The sequence below is a fragment of the Eurypyga helias genome, unplaced genomic scaffold (genome assembly GCF_000690775.1).
Source record: "Eurypyga helias isolate BGI_N326 unplaced genomic scaffold, ASM69077v1 scaffold558, whole genome shotgun sequence".
In the NCBI taxonomy this organism is placed as follows: Eukaryota; Metazoa; Chordata; class Aves; order Eurypygiformes; family Eurypygidae; genus Eurypyga; species Eurypyga helias.
In genome coordinates this window covers 397-10,199 of record NW_010267301.1, presented here as the reverse complement: position 1 = coordinate 10,199, position 9,803 = coordinate 397, and the positions used below count along the sequence as shown (strand labels likewise).

The 9,803-nt window shown below is 44.9% G+C and overlaps 1 pseudogene; it reads left to right on the top strand.

Moving 5' to 3' along the window:
- Positions 1 to 1,800: 1,800 nt before the first annotated feature.
- LOC104513855 lies at positions 1,801 to 8,327 on the top strand (annotated as a pseudogene).
- Positions 8,328 to 9,803: the final 1,476 nt, after the last annotated feature.

Genomic DNA, 9,803 nt, shown 5'->3' with positions numbered 1-9,803 from the left:
GCTATAAAATTGCTCCTTCTCATGGCCTCCTGTTGTGCACAGGGGATCGGTGCAAGTTTGATACTCAAAGCAACAGGAATGGGGTATAAATATTTGATGGAGGAAAAGAATGGATTTTTCAAAAGCAGTACTGCCTGAACTGTTAGTATTCATCCACTGACAAGGGCTGGGCTAGCGCCAGGTGCTCCTGACATCGCCCACAGCTTCTGCCTGTGCAGGGCAGAAATTCAGTAACACGCACAAATAGGCTGGAGGTTTTAGCAAAGTTCCCTAAAGCCAGGTGTACAGGAAAACCTAAAAAAACCCAAAACAAAACAAAACAAACCAACAAAAAAAACCACCACAAAACAAAACACCACCAAAAAAACCAAACCCAGCCACAAAGCGTAAAACATCAAAAAACCCCACGTCTGCACATCTGCGTGCTGCCTGCTGAAGCCAAGAAGCGACAGAACGGCAGGGACAACTTCGCTGCTGCATCAGGCTTCTACCTGGATGGAGACATCCTGCCTCCATGTCACGGGTCCACGTCACGGGAGAAGCAGGCAGCCTTCCTGCCCTACCTGTTTCCTTGCTCTGCACAGAGTTGCATTCTCTGTCCAAAGGTTTATCTGCAAATAACCCACCTTTCCAGCACATAAAACCATTTGTTTGCACATCTTCACCCGTGCCTAAAGATCAGCACTCCCGGGATATCAGAAAATACCCATCCAAGAAGGGAACACCTCAAAGAGAGACTTTACTGCAATACAAGAGGGATGTCAAAACTTTTCCCATTCACTAAAGGAATGTAATAAATACTATGAGAAAAGACGGGGAGTCTAGTATAAAAAGTAAAAAACTAACAGGCAGGGGAATTTGTATAAATAGTCATAGCTCAGTTGAAGTCAATGGACCTATGACAATTTACACTCACCAGGGATATGGCCCGTGAATTTTGCTACCAGATGCTCATTGAGTGTAACAACAGACCCCAAAAGTGAGATTCCCTTACATCTAGAGCACAACTTAGACAAATATTAAGAAATAGCATTTATTTCTGTGCTTTTATCCAAAAAGTCACACAAAGTAGGATCCCTAAAAAATGTGCTTAAAGTCACATTTACTGAACAGAGCAATTATGCTGTGTTTGATTTGCTAATTCTTAAAAAAGGACTGTGAACTGAAAATACAGATTCAATGTCTAAGATCAGTAAAAAGTAACAGTTGATCTTTATACTACGGATTCTGCTAAATGATGAATTTGTTAATATTAAACACAGGACTTGAGACACCATTTTAAGCCAGGTAATACATAAAGGAATTCATTGTGTCACTAGTAAAAACACAGCTACAAATGGATTTAGTGTTTGTGAGAAACTAGTGAAAAGTTGTTTGTCGAACTGCAACTCGTAAACAACCACCTTATTTTTTAGCTTATTGCAATCACTTCCAGAATGGATTATAGAATCACCATTTTTAAACATAAAACTCAGGCTCCAAAGTCTGTCTCTAAAATTTAGTCCAAATAACGTTTTAAACATTTCAAAAAATGTTACCGTTAAGAGAAGGATGCTTTTAATGTAAGGTATTTAAAAAGCATTTTAAACTCATGATAGAGGGAGAACATCACTAGGGTCTAAGCATATGCCTTCAGTATATTCTGAACCAAACTGGTCTCCTCACTAGGCATATACTACATGCTGCTGTGGACTGACAGTATCACAGGCATTCGCGTATTTCTTATTGCTTCACTTATTTAGGAAAGGTTCCAGTGTACCATGCCTGTTGCTGTTGCCAAGTAGAGACATGGGTGGCAGGATGGCTTACAATAACCTGGGTAAAACAGTCAAAGAAGCAAATCTGCCCACCACCTATGTCCTGAATTCCTGCAAGGAACAGGGGATTGTACCTGGAGGTGCAACCAGCTGTAATCTTCTGATTAACATATATAACTTCAGATGATCTAATATTACTTGTACTCAAGAACTCTCTCCTCCAATTTACTCCAATGACATTTTTGTAAATTCTCCCTCTGTTTTCATACGTGTCAGCATGTTGGGGTGAAATCTTGAAATCAGATGAATCAGCTGGCAACCCAAGAAAGGATGCAGGTTAGTTTTGCTGAGCGTCAGATACTTTTATCAGAAACATCTCTGTTACAACCAGGGTTACTGAATAATTGGGGGGGGAGGGGAAAAAAAAAACAACAAACCCCCCCTCAAAAAACACACACACAAACACATCAAAACCAAAAAACCTTCAGAAAACAGATTTCAACATACGGGAACATAGAGCTGGCCATGCAGCACTCCAGACTCTAATAAATTGTCTCCTCCTGACAGCCCCACGGAGAAACAGCAGGGCCAACAAGCCCTCTGAAGAGCCCCTAACAGGCAGCTCCCTCTTTCCCCCCGCTGCAGGGGGAAAGCAGAAATCTTCCTTGCCTTTACCCTGCCTCCTCCTGCCATGCCACCCTGAGTAAATAGACACAGGTTGGCACCAAAAAAGGTCTTGGAAGAGTCCAATAGCTGAAAAATGTCACTATAATTGCTGCCATAAGCCAGGCAGTGATAAAACTGGTTGGGGCACCTCAGGAAGGGCTTTGGCAATGGGGCTGCCAGTGGCCCGGGGCTAGCGCAGGGGACACGGGGCTCAACCTGGACTGCTGTACCACCCCAAGTGAGGGCTGAGGCTGGGAGGGCTGAGCTAAAAGGCCATGCCGGCTGACCAAGGGGGAGTGGGAAAGCCTTTGAGGGGAGACAGAAGGCGCAAAGGGCAGCTTAGATGGCTGTGATGCCACAGGAGTGGGGAGGGAGGGAAACTCACCAAGGGGGCTGGTCTGGGGATACAGCTCCCTTCTCACGCCTGGGAGTGGGTGAGAGAAGGGCAGCCCACCCTTCTGCAAAAGTGCTTCCTAATTTCTTAGTAGAGATTAAAAAGTTAAGACAAAAAAAAAAAAAGGCTGAAAACCATTATTAATTAAAAATTGTTTCAGAAATAAGAATACTTTAACTTACCATGCCATTAAAATAGTGGTTACTTTTTAAAGTATCTAAGCAAATTCAAATAACTGTTTTTCTTTTTCCTTTCTTTTTTTTAACATAACAAAGGTGTCTTCTGTTTCAGCTAACACAGAGATTATACATCTGATAGCAGAGGGCTTTGTGAACCAGCCAGAAATTATTGCAGCATCAGCTATAAAGTGGTTACATAATTGTATGCACATGTAAGTGTTCATTTTCAAAGTCTTTCACAGAACATTTTTATTAAAATGACAGGAATATCAACTATTTATACCCATATTATACTGAAGTGTCAGTTCCACAGTAATTTTTCCAGTCTTCAGGAAAAACTAGCATATCCCGTTTATCAGAAGAACTCCAGCATCAACTAAATTACTTCTTTAAAAACATCTAACCAACAATATGATACACTTGTTAGCTTCTGTCTTACTTTTTATGAACACAGTGTGACCTATTTGTTCTAGGCAATGTTGCAGAAAGTCACAGTTTGTGAATACTTCCCAATGCTGAGATTGTTTTCGTAGCTGCTCTTAACTTTGTGGATCCTATCTGAGCTGAAATTTTCCACAGTCCAAAGCTTTTTTTAAAAAAAAAAAAAAAATTCAAAATTGTTATGGTTTAACCTTATCTGGCAATTAAGTACCACACAGTCACCCACTCAACTGCCCCTCTCCCTGCCTCCCCTCCCCCAGTGCAGGAAGAGTCAGAGGAAAAGACAAGGAAAGCTCATGAAGTTGAGATAAGAACTATTTAATAACACAAATGAAAATTATAGTGATGCTAACAACACTGCTACTACTAAGTAGTTAAAACAATATAAGATAGAACATACGATACAGTAACTCACCACATGCCAACAGACACACAGCCAGGTCCCAGAGCAGTGAGCAGTCCTGGCCTGAGAGCCCCAGAGGCGGGAGAAACGCCACTGACCTCCCCCCCACTAAGAAAATTAAAAAGCCGCACCGCTAACAACCACACCAAGAGCCAACAAAGAAGCTAAGAACCCAGCTCTCAATCCAGCCAGAGTCTTAATGACGCCCCCAGGCCCTTTCCCACCGCAGAACTGCACATCTGCCCTGAGCCTGAGGTACCATGGAATAAGACAACTCTCTAGGCTGCTCTGGGCCAGCCGACAGCTCTGTGAAGTAAAGGAGCTCATTCCTGCCTGAATGAGCTCCTTTACTTTTTTTGTGCTCCATTCCAACACAAAAAATAAATGGTTTGGATGTTTCAAAAAATGAGGCGCCAGAAAAATACCATTTTTCTCTGTAAGGAAAAAAAGATAATCAGAAGCCAAAACAAAACCACTACCAAGAAAAGGAGCAGCCATTTGGTTGTGATGCTGTTGTGTCCCCTTGCTATTGAGCAGACACCTGAGGATTGTTGGACCTTTCGCTGTTCTCATGAAACACTACCCAACTTTGTCCAGCCTTTACGTCATTTCCATCTTCATGTGCTGAGCCCAGCTTACAAGAATGCAGCTGATACATTCTCCAAATACCCCATCTGCAGCAAGGTTTGCAGACATGTGAGAAAATAAAACTGCTTGGCAACCTTGTCAGGGCTAGGAGCTAAGGTAAATTGAGGCTGTGGTATGAGGAGTTTGCTGAGAGCCCAGGAGAACAGGGACTACGTAAGTAGGAGGAAGAGGCAGATCAGGGATGCATAAAGTGGCTACCACCAGGACAGCACATGGTCCTCCAAAATCTGGAGCAAAACCTAGTATCTTTTGTGTCTCACCCTTTCTTTCTGTCAATAGATGAGTAAGTCTGCGCCTCCTCTTCTGGGCTATTCTGTACTGAAGACAGCAGCCTATTATTAGCGCTATCCACTTGTCGGCTGGCTCCAGCGACCGAGGTCTGGGTGGTATGGCTAAGGAATCCAGAACTCAAGAAATAATTCTGGTGTGTCATCATAATTCCACATAATGGGATTTTTTATTTGTTCCAAATTAGGAAAATTAGCTTTTTCTGCACAGGAGATTCTTTGCCAGTTTTAATCAAAGCCTTTGGAGTTCTCAAGAATTAAAAATAAACAGACACTTCTACTTCAGCCACTAGAAGAGGGTAGAAATGAACAACCTCTGGCTCTGAAGCTACCCTTTGTTGGGTACAGCACCCTGAATCACCCAAAACTACTGGGAGGCCTGGGTATCCATCCGGTCCTCATGTAATCCCAAAAGACAATTTACCCTTAGGTTTCCTCATTTGGACTTTAACCCACTTACTGTTTAACACACCTCACTTCCAAATACTCTCAGGGGAGCAACCTGCACCCTGGGGTGCATCACACTCAGCACGACCAACCAGTCAGAGGAGGTGATTATCCTGCTGTATTCAGCGCTGCTGCAGCCTGTCTGGGGTGCTGTGTGCCGTTCTGGGATGTGAAGGTCCATGGATGCGTCCAGAGGAGGGCAAAAAAAGCTGGTGGAGGGTGGGAAGGTCTGTCCTGTGAGGAGCTGCTGAGGGCTGTGGGCATGTCTGGTTTGGAGAAAAGGAGGCTGCGGGGTGAGCTCATTGCTCCCTACAGCTTCCTCAGGAGAGGGAGTAGGAAGTGCTGATCTCTTCTCCCTGGGATCCAGTGATATCATGCATGAAAAGATTTCAGTGCTGCATCAGGGGAGATTCTGACTAGATTGTAGGAACCGCTTCTTTAGAGGGAGGGTGATCAAAATATCCCAACTGTTGCCTGTGACCACCATGGGAGGAAGCCAGGGAGCCCAGAGGGCAGGCCAGCAGTGCTGGGGTGTGGGGCAGCTGGTGGGACTTTGTTCTGCAGCCTCCCAGGTGGGCAGGTATTGTTACCAGGTGAACCCTCTTGCCACATACACCTGGAGACAACAGCCCTGGGCAGGGTGACCTGATGGGGCCCCGGGAAGACACATCTGAGGCCTTGGTGACTGGTGTGAAACACCAATGCCAAGTACAAGGCAAGAGATGGGGGGAGCTCCATGTGTGAAGATAGCCCAAGCAATAGGTCCTGGCATCACTGAGGTACAGACCAAGAAATGAAATAGTTTGCATGCTCTGGCAGGAGGGTCGCTGTTTCAGGAATATCTGCAGATTCAGACACATGGAAATTGACAAAAAAGTGAAACTCTGTGCTACTGGAAGAATCATACAGGAGGCTGTTGAAAATCCGGTCGTGCTTGTCATCACGCAAAGGGACATTCTGTTGATGGACACTTCTTACCACCCAGCAAAACTATGCTTCCAAGTCCACCCGAGTCTGCAGAAGACGATGTGAAAATGGTTCAGATATCACTGCAGCAAAACAACACTTCTGCTCCATCAAATCCATCTCCACAGCCAAGGGGGGTGATGAAAGTGAAAAATTGAAAATGTCCCAAGTCCTACACATCCTCCAGTTGTAATCCATGCTGCAGATGATGATGACCAACTTTCTGAAGAAGGAGATGAAACTAAAACACCTGTCCAGCAGCCAGCTACAGAAGCCCATAATGGATTGCGGATAACTTCCATTAGGAAATCCAATGCTCATACCAAGCAAGATGACTGTTTAAATTTCAGCATAAAAACACTTGAGGAAATCAAATTGAAGAAACTAAGGGAAAAAACATAAAACCAAAGTGAAGGTCCTTCCAGAGTTTCTGTTCATCTGCTCCAATCTCTGACTATTCCAGTGGCAGAAAAGGAAATTGTGCGGACATTAGTGGGAACTGTGACTCTGTCTGCAAAGCAAGTGGAGGTTGCTGTGATTAAACTGAGTCTTGCCAAGAGACCGGGAAAACTGAAAGCTTTCATTGCTTTTCAAAGTGTCCTACTACTGAAGTGCAACCTTGCTGAAAGGCTGGGGAAGAAGACAGAGGTTCTGGAGAATGCTGACAAAGCACCAAAAAGAGTTCGAGTCCCCAGGTCTCTGATGGAGTGGCCAGGTTTGCCTTCTGAAGAGAGCACAGACAGAGAAGGCTGCTAAACCACCAGGAGAGATCCACGTGAAAACACTGGAGGAAATTCATCTTGAGAGAGCTAATCAGAGATGAGGAGGACCTCAAGCTAAACCTCAGGCTGAAGGACATTGTAAAACAGAAGATCCCAGCGCAGGTGCAAGACCTTCCCCTGCAGTTCGCACCAAAACTTTCTCAGGAGCCCCAGCGGAAAAAAAGTACAAGGACTTGGAAGAAGAAAAGCAAAAGTCACAAGTGTTTCCGACCAAGACAATAGTTGAGAGTGGGCCCAAGAGGCAGAGAATATTTGCTCTGTCTGTGCTTGGCAAAGTGCAGCTGGAAGAGCCAGCAGGTAAAGCCAAGCCAGCAGGAGAGGTGCATATGAAAACCTTGGAAGAAATCACGCAGGAGAAGGCTTTGCAGATGGAGCAGAGGGGAGAAAATGTGCCAGCTCCACCAGCACATCCTGAACCTGCCCCAACAGGAAAGAGATTGTTATGGCTCACAAAGTTGACAGCACCTGGAAGAGAAGGAAAGAAGACAGTAGAATTGAACAAGCCTTCTCCCAAAGCTGTCTCTGCACCTGCAGAGTCCTCTGATCAGAGGGCAAGTAGTTCTAACGTTCAAGTGAAGAGCCTCGAAGAGATAATGAGGGAGAGGCAGCAACTGAAACAACGCCAAGAAGAGAAGCTTCCAAAGGAAGCAGCTGCTATGCCATCTCCTGTTGAAAAACCATCCAAGGATAAAACTCCAGCACTGGGGAGTCCTGAATCCACCCTGGTTTCAGGGTTGGCTTGTCAACTTGTGAAGAGGGTATTAGTGAAATCTCTGGAAGATAGGATTGAGAGCCCAGGAAAGGATGCTGCTGTATCACCAGGGAAACAGGCAGCTCAACCTATGGAAAGGAAAGCTAAAACCAAAGCAAGGTGTATCTGAAGCCTTTGGATGGGAAAGCCACCTCCCCTGCAAAGCAGACACTGAAACATAAGGCAGCTGAGAGTCACCCATCTGCTGTGGCAGCTGTGAAACCGTTGAGTACTGTTGGTGGTGATACGAAGGAGCCTTCAGATAAAAAAGCAGCTGTGGCTGTTGTTCCTTCTTTGCCAGAGAACAGCCTGGTCACCACACCTGTGAGAGAAAACCCCCAAACCAGTTCTGGGCTGCATATTGGAAGCCAGCGAGACTCTGCAGCACAGTCAGAGGTCCCAAGCTCAACTTCTTCAGAAGTAGCAGTAAAGACACACCGCTTGAGCTCCTCAGGGGCTGGGAAAGCACCCTTATCTGTAGAAGATGACTTTGAGAAGTTCCTTTGGGAAATCTCCAGAAGCAAACTGGAAGCAGGAATTGATCTGGACCCAGGGAAGCATGGGGATGACCTCCTTTGGGAACTTCTTGAAATGATCAACGGCTGAACTGTGTGTCTTAAGGTTAAAAAAAAAAAAAAATCCAAAACACACATAAATTAAAAAAAAAACCCAACACCCACTATGTTTTGTTGGATGCCCTGGGGTGATCTTTTTTCCTATCTGAGGCTTTGCAATGAGTCTTAAAACACTGTAGAACTGGTAGATATTGTCAGGATCTGCACTCAGTTGTCCTACATTTCCCTGCTGGTCAGAGTCAAGGTCCTGAGCACACATTCCATAAGGATCAGTGGCTACCTTCGACTTCAAAAGGACAGAGCACTTGTTTATTTTGGGACAGAGACCTGCTCAGCTGCAAACTGTGGTGGTTGTGAACTTATCTACTGGTTCAGTGATGCTCTGAAGGCTTAAACATGAAGCTTCTTCCTCCCCCTCCCTTGGTAAAACTCAATGCTCAGCACATTTCAAAGCTTTGGTATTCTGATTTCTTGGACTGTTGATAATCTGAAGCCTGGAGTTACTATGTCAACTCCTGAGTTTTATACATAAGTATGCTATTATTTTGGCTTTAATCTTTTAGCATAATTTAATAAAAATGTTGGGGTGGATGGGAGTAGGATAATAAGTATTTTTGATCAAACGTGCTGCCAAGGGTGGTGGTTGGGGTGAGTCCATCCAGACTTATTTTGAATTTCCAGGGATGATACGATATTGGCGGGAAAAGCAGCAGCTCTACAGTACAGCTACATACCCCCCTCTCATTTTGATGCACTCTACCAAAACTTGGGGTGCGTTGGTGCCTTTGCCTCTGTGGATGGGATTCTGGGTTGGGTAGTCATGATTCCTCTTGTAGTTTGCAGTAAATTGGTAAATGAAGAACTGGTTTAAGTGTCTCTTGGTTCCAAAAAATGCTCCCCCTAGTTGCTGGCTCATCTTCTGCTGGGAAGAGGGAGCTGCTTGCACTCATGTTCAAACACCACTGGCTTTGTTTGAATTCCAGCTGATCGTTGGCATATCCCCAAGGAGGAGCGTGTGCCCGGCATCTTGGAATCTGGTACTGCTGCAGAACCAACCATGTTCCCCTTTTTGGGGATGGCCCTCCCTTTGGGGTCCCTGCACCCCCATCCCACCGAGGCTGGAGCACCGTGCAGGAGCGGGTGCTGGAGGTTGCAGGTCTGCCTCAGGTGTCTGTGCCATGAGTTTGTGCCCCTGTAGAGAAGAGAGCTGAGACCGGGGTGTATTGTGTATGCTGCCACAAGTGATCATTTTCCCTCTATTTTGAATTATTTTCTTATTTTTTTGAAGGACTTTAGTCTCTTTCAGTTATGATCTGTGAAGCTGTAGGGGCCTTCAGGCATTCACTGCTGGCAGAGGAAAAATTAGTTGATTGTAAATACTTTCTCTTTGGATGAAAATACTTGTGTGCTTTGATTAATCCACTGTGATGTCTTAGTTCCTAGAGGAAAGGTTTTGAAACTAATTTTGAGATGACTGCTGATCTAGCTCCGGAAGGGTCACCCAGCC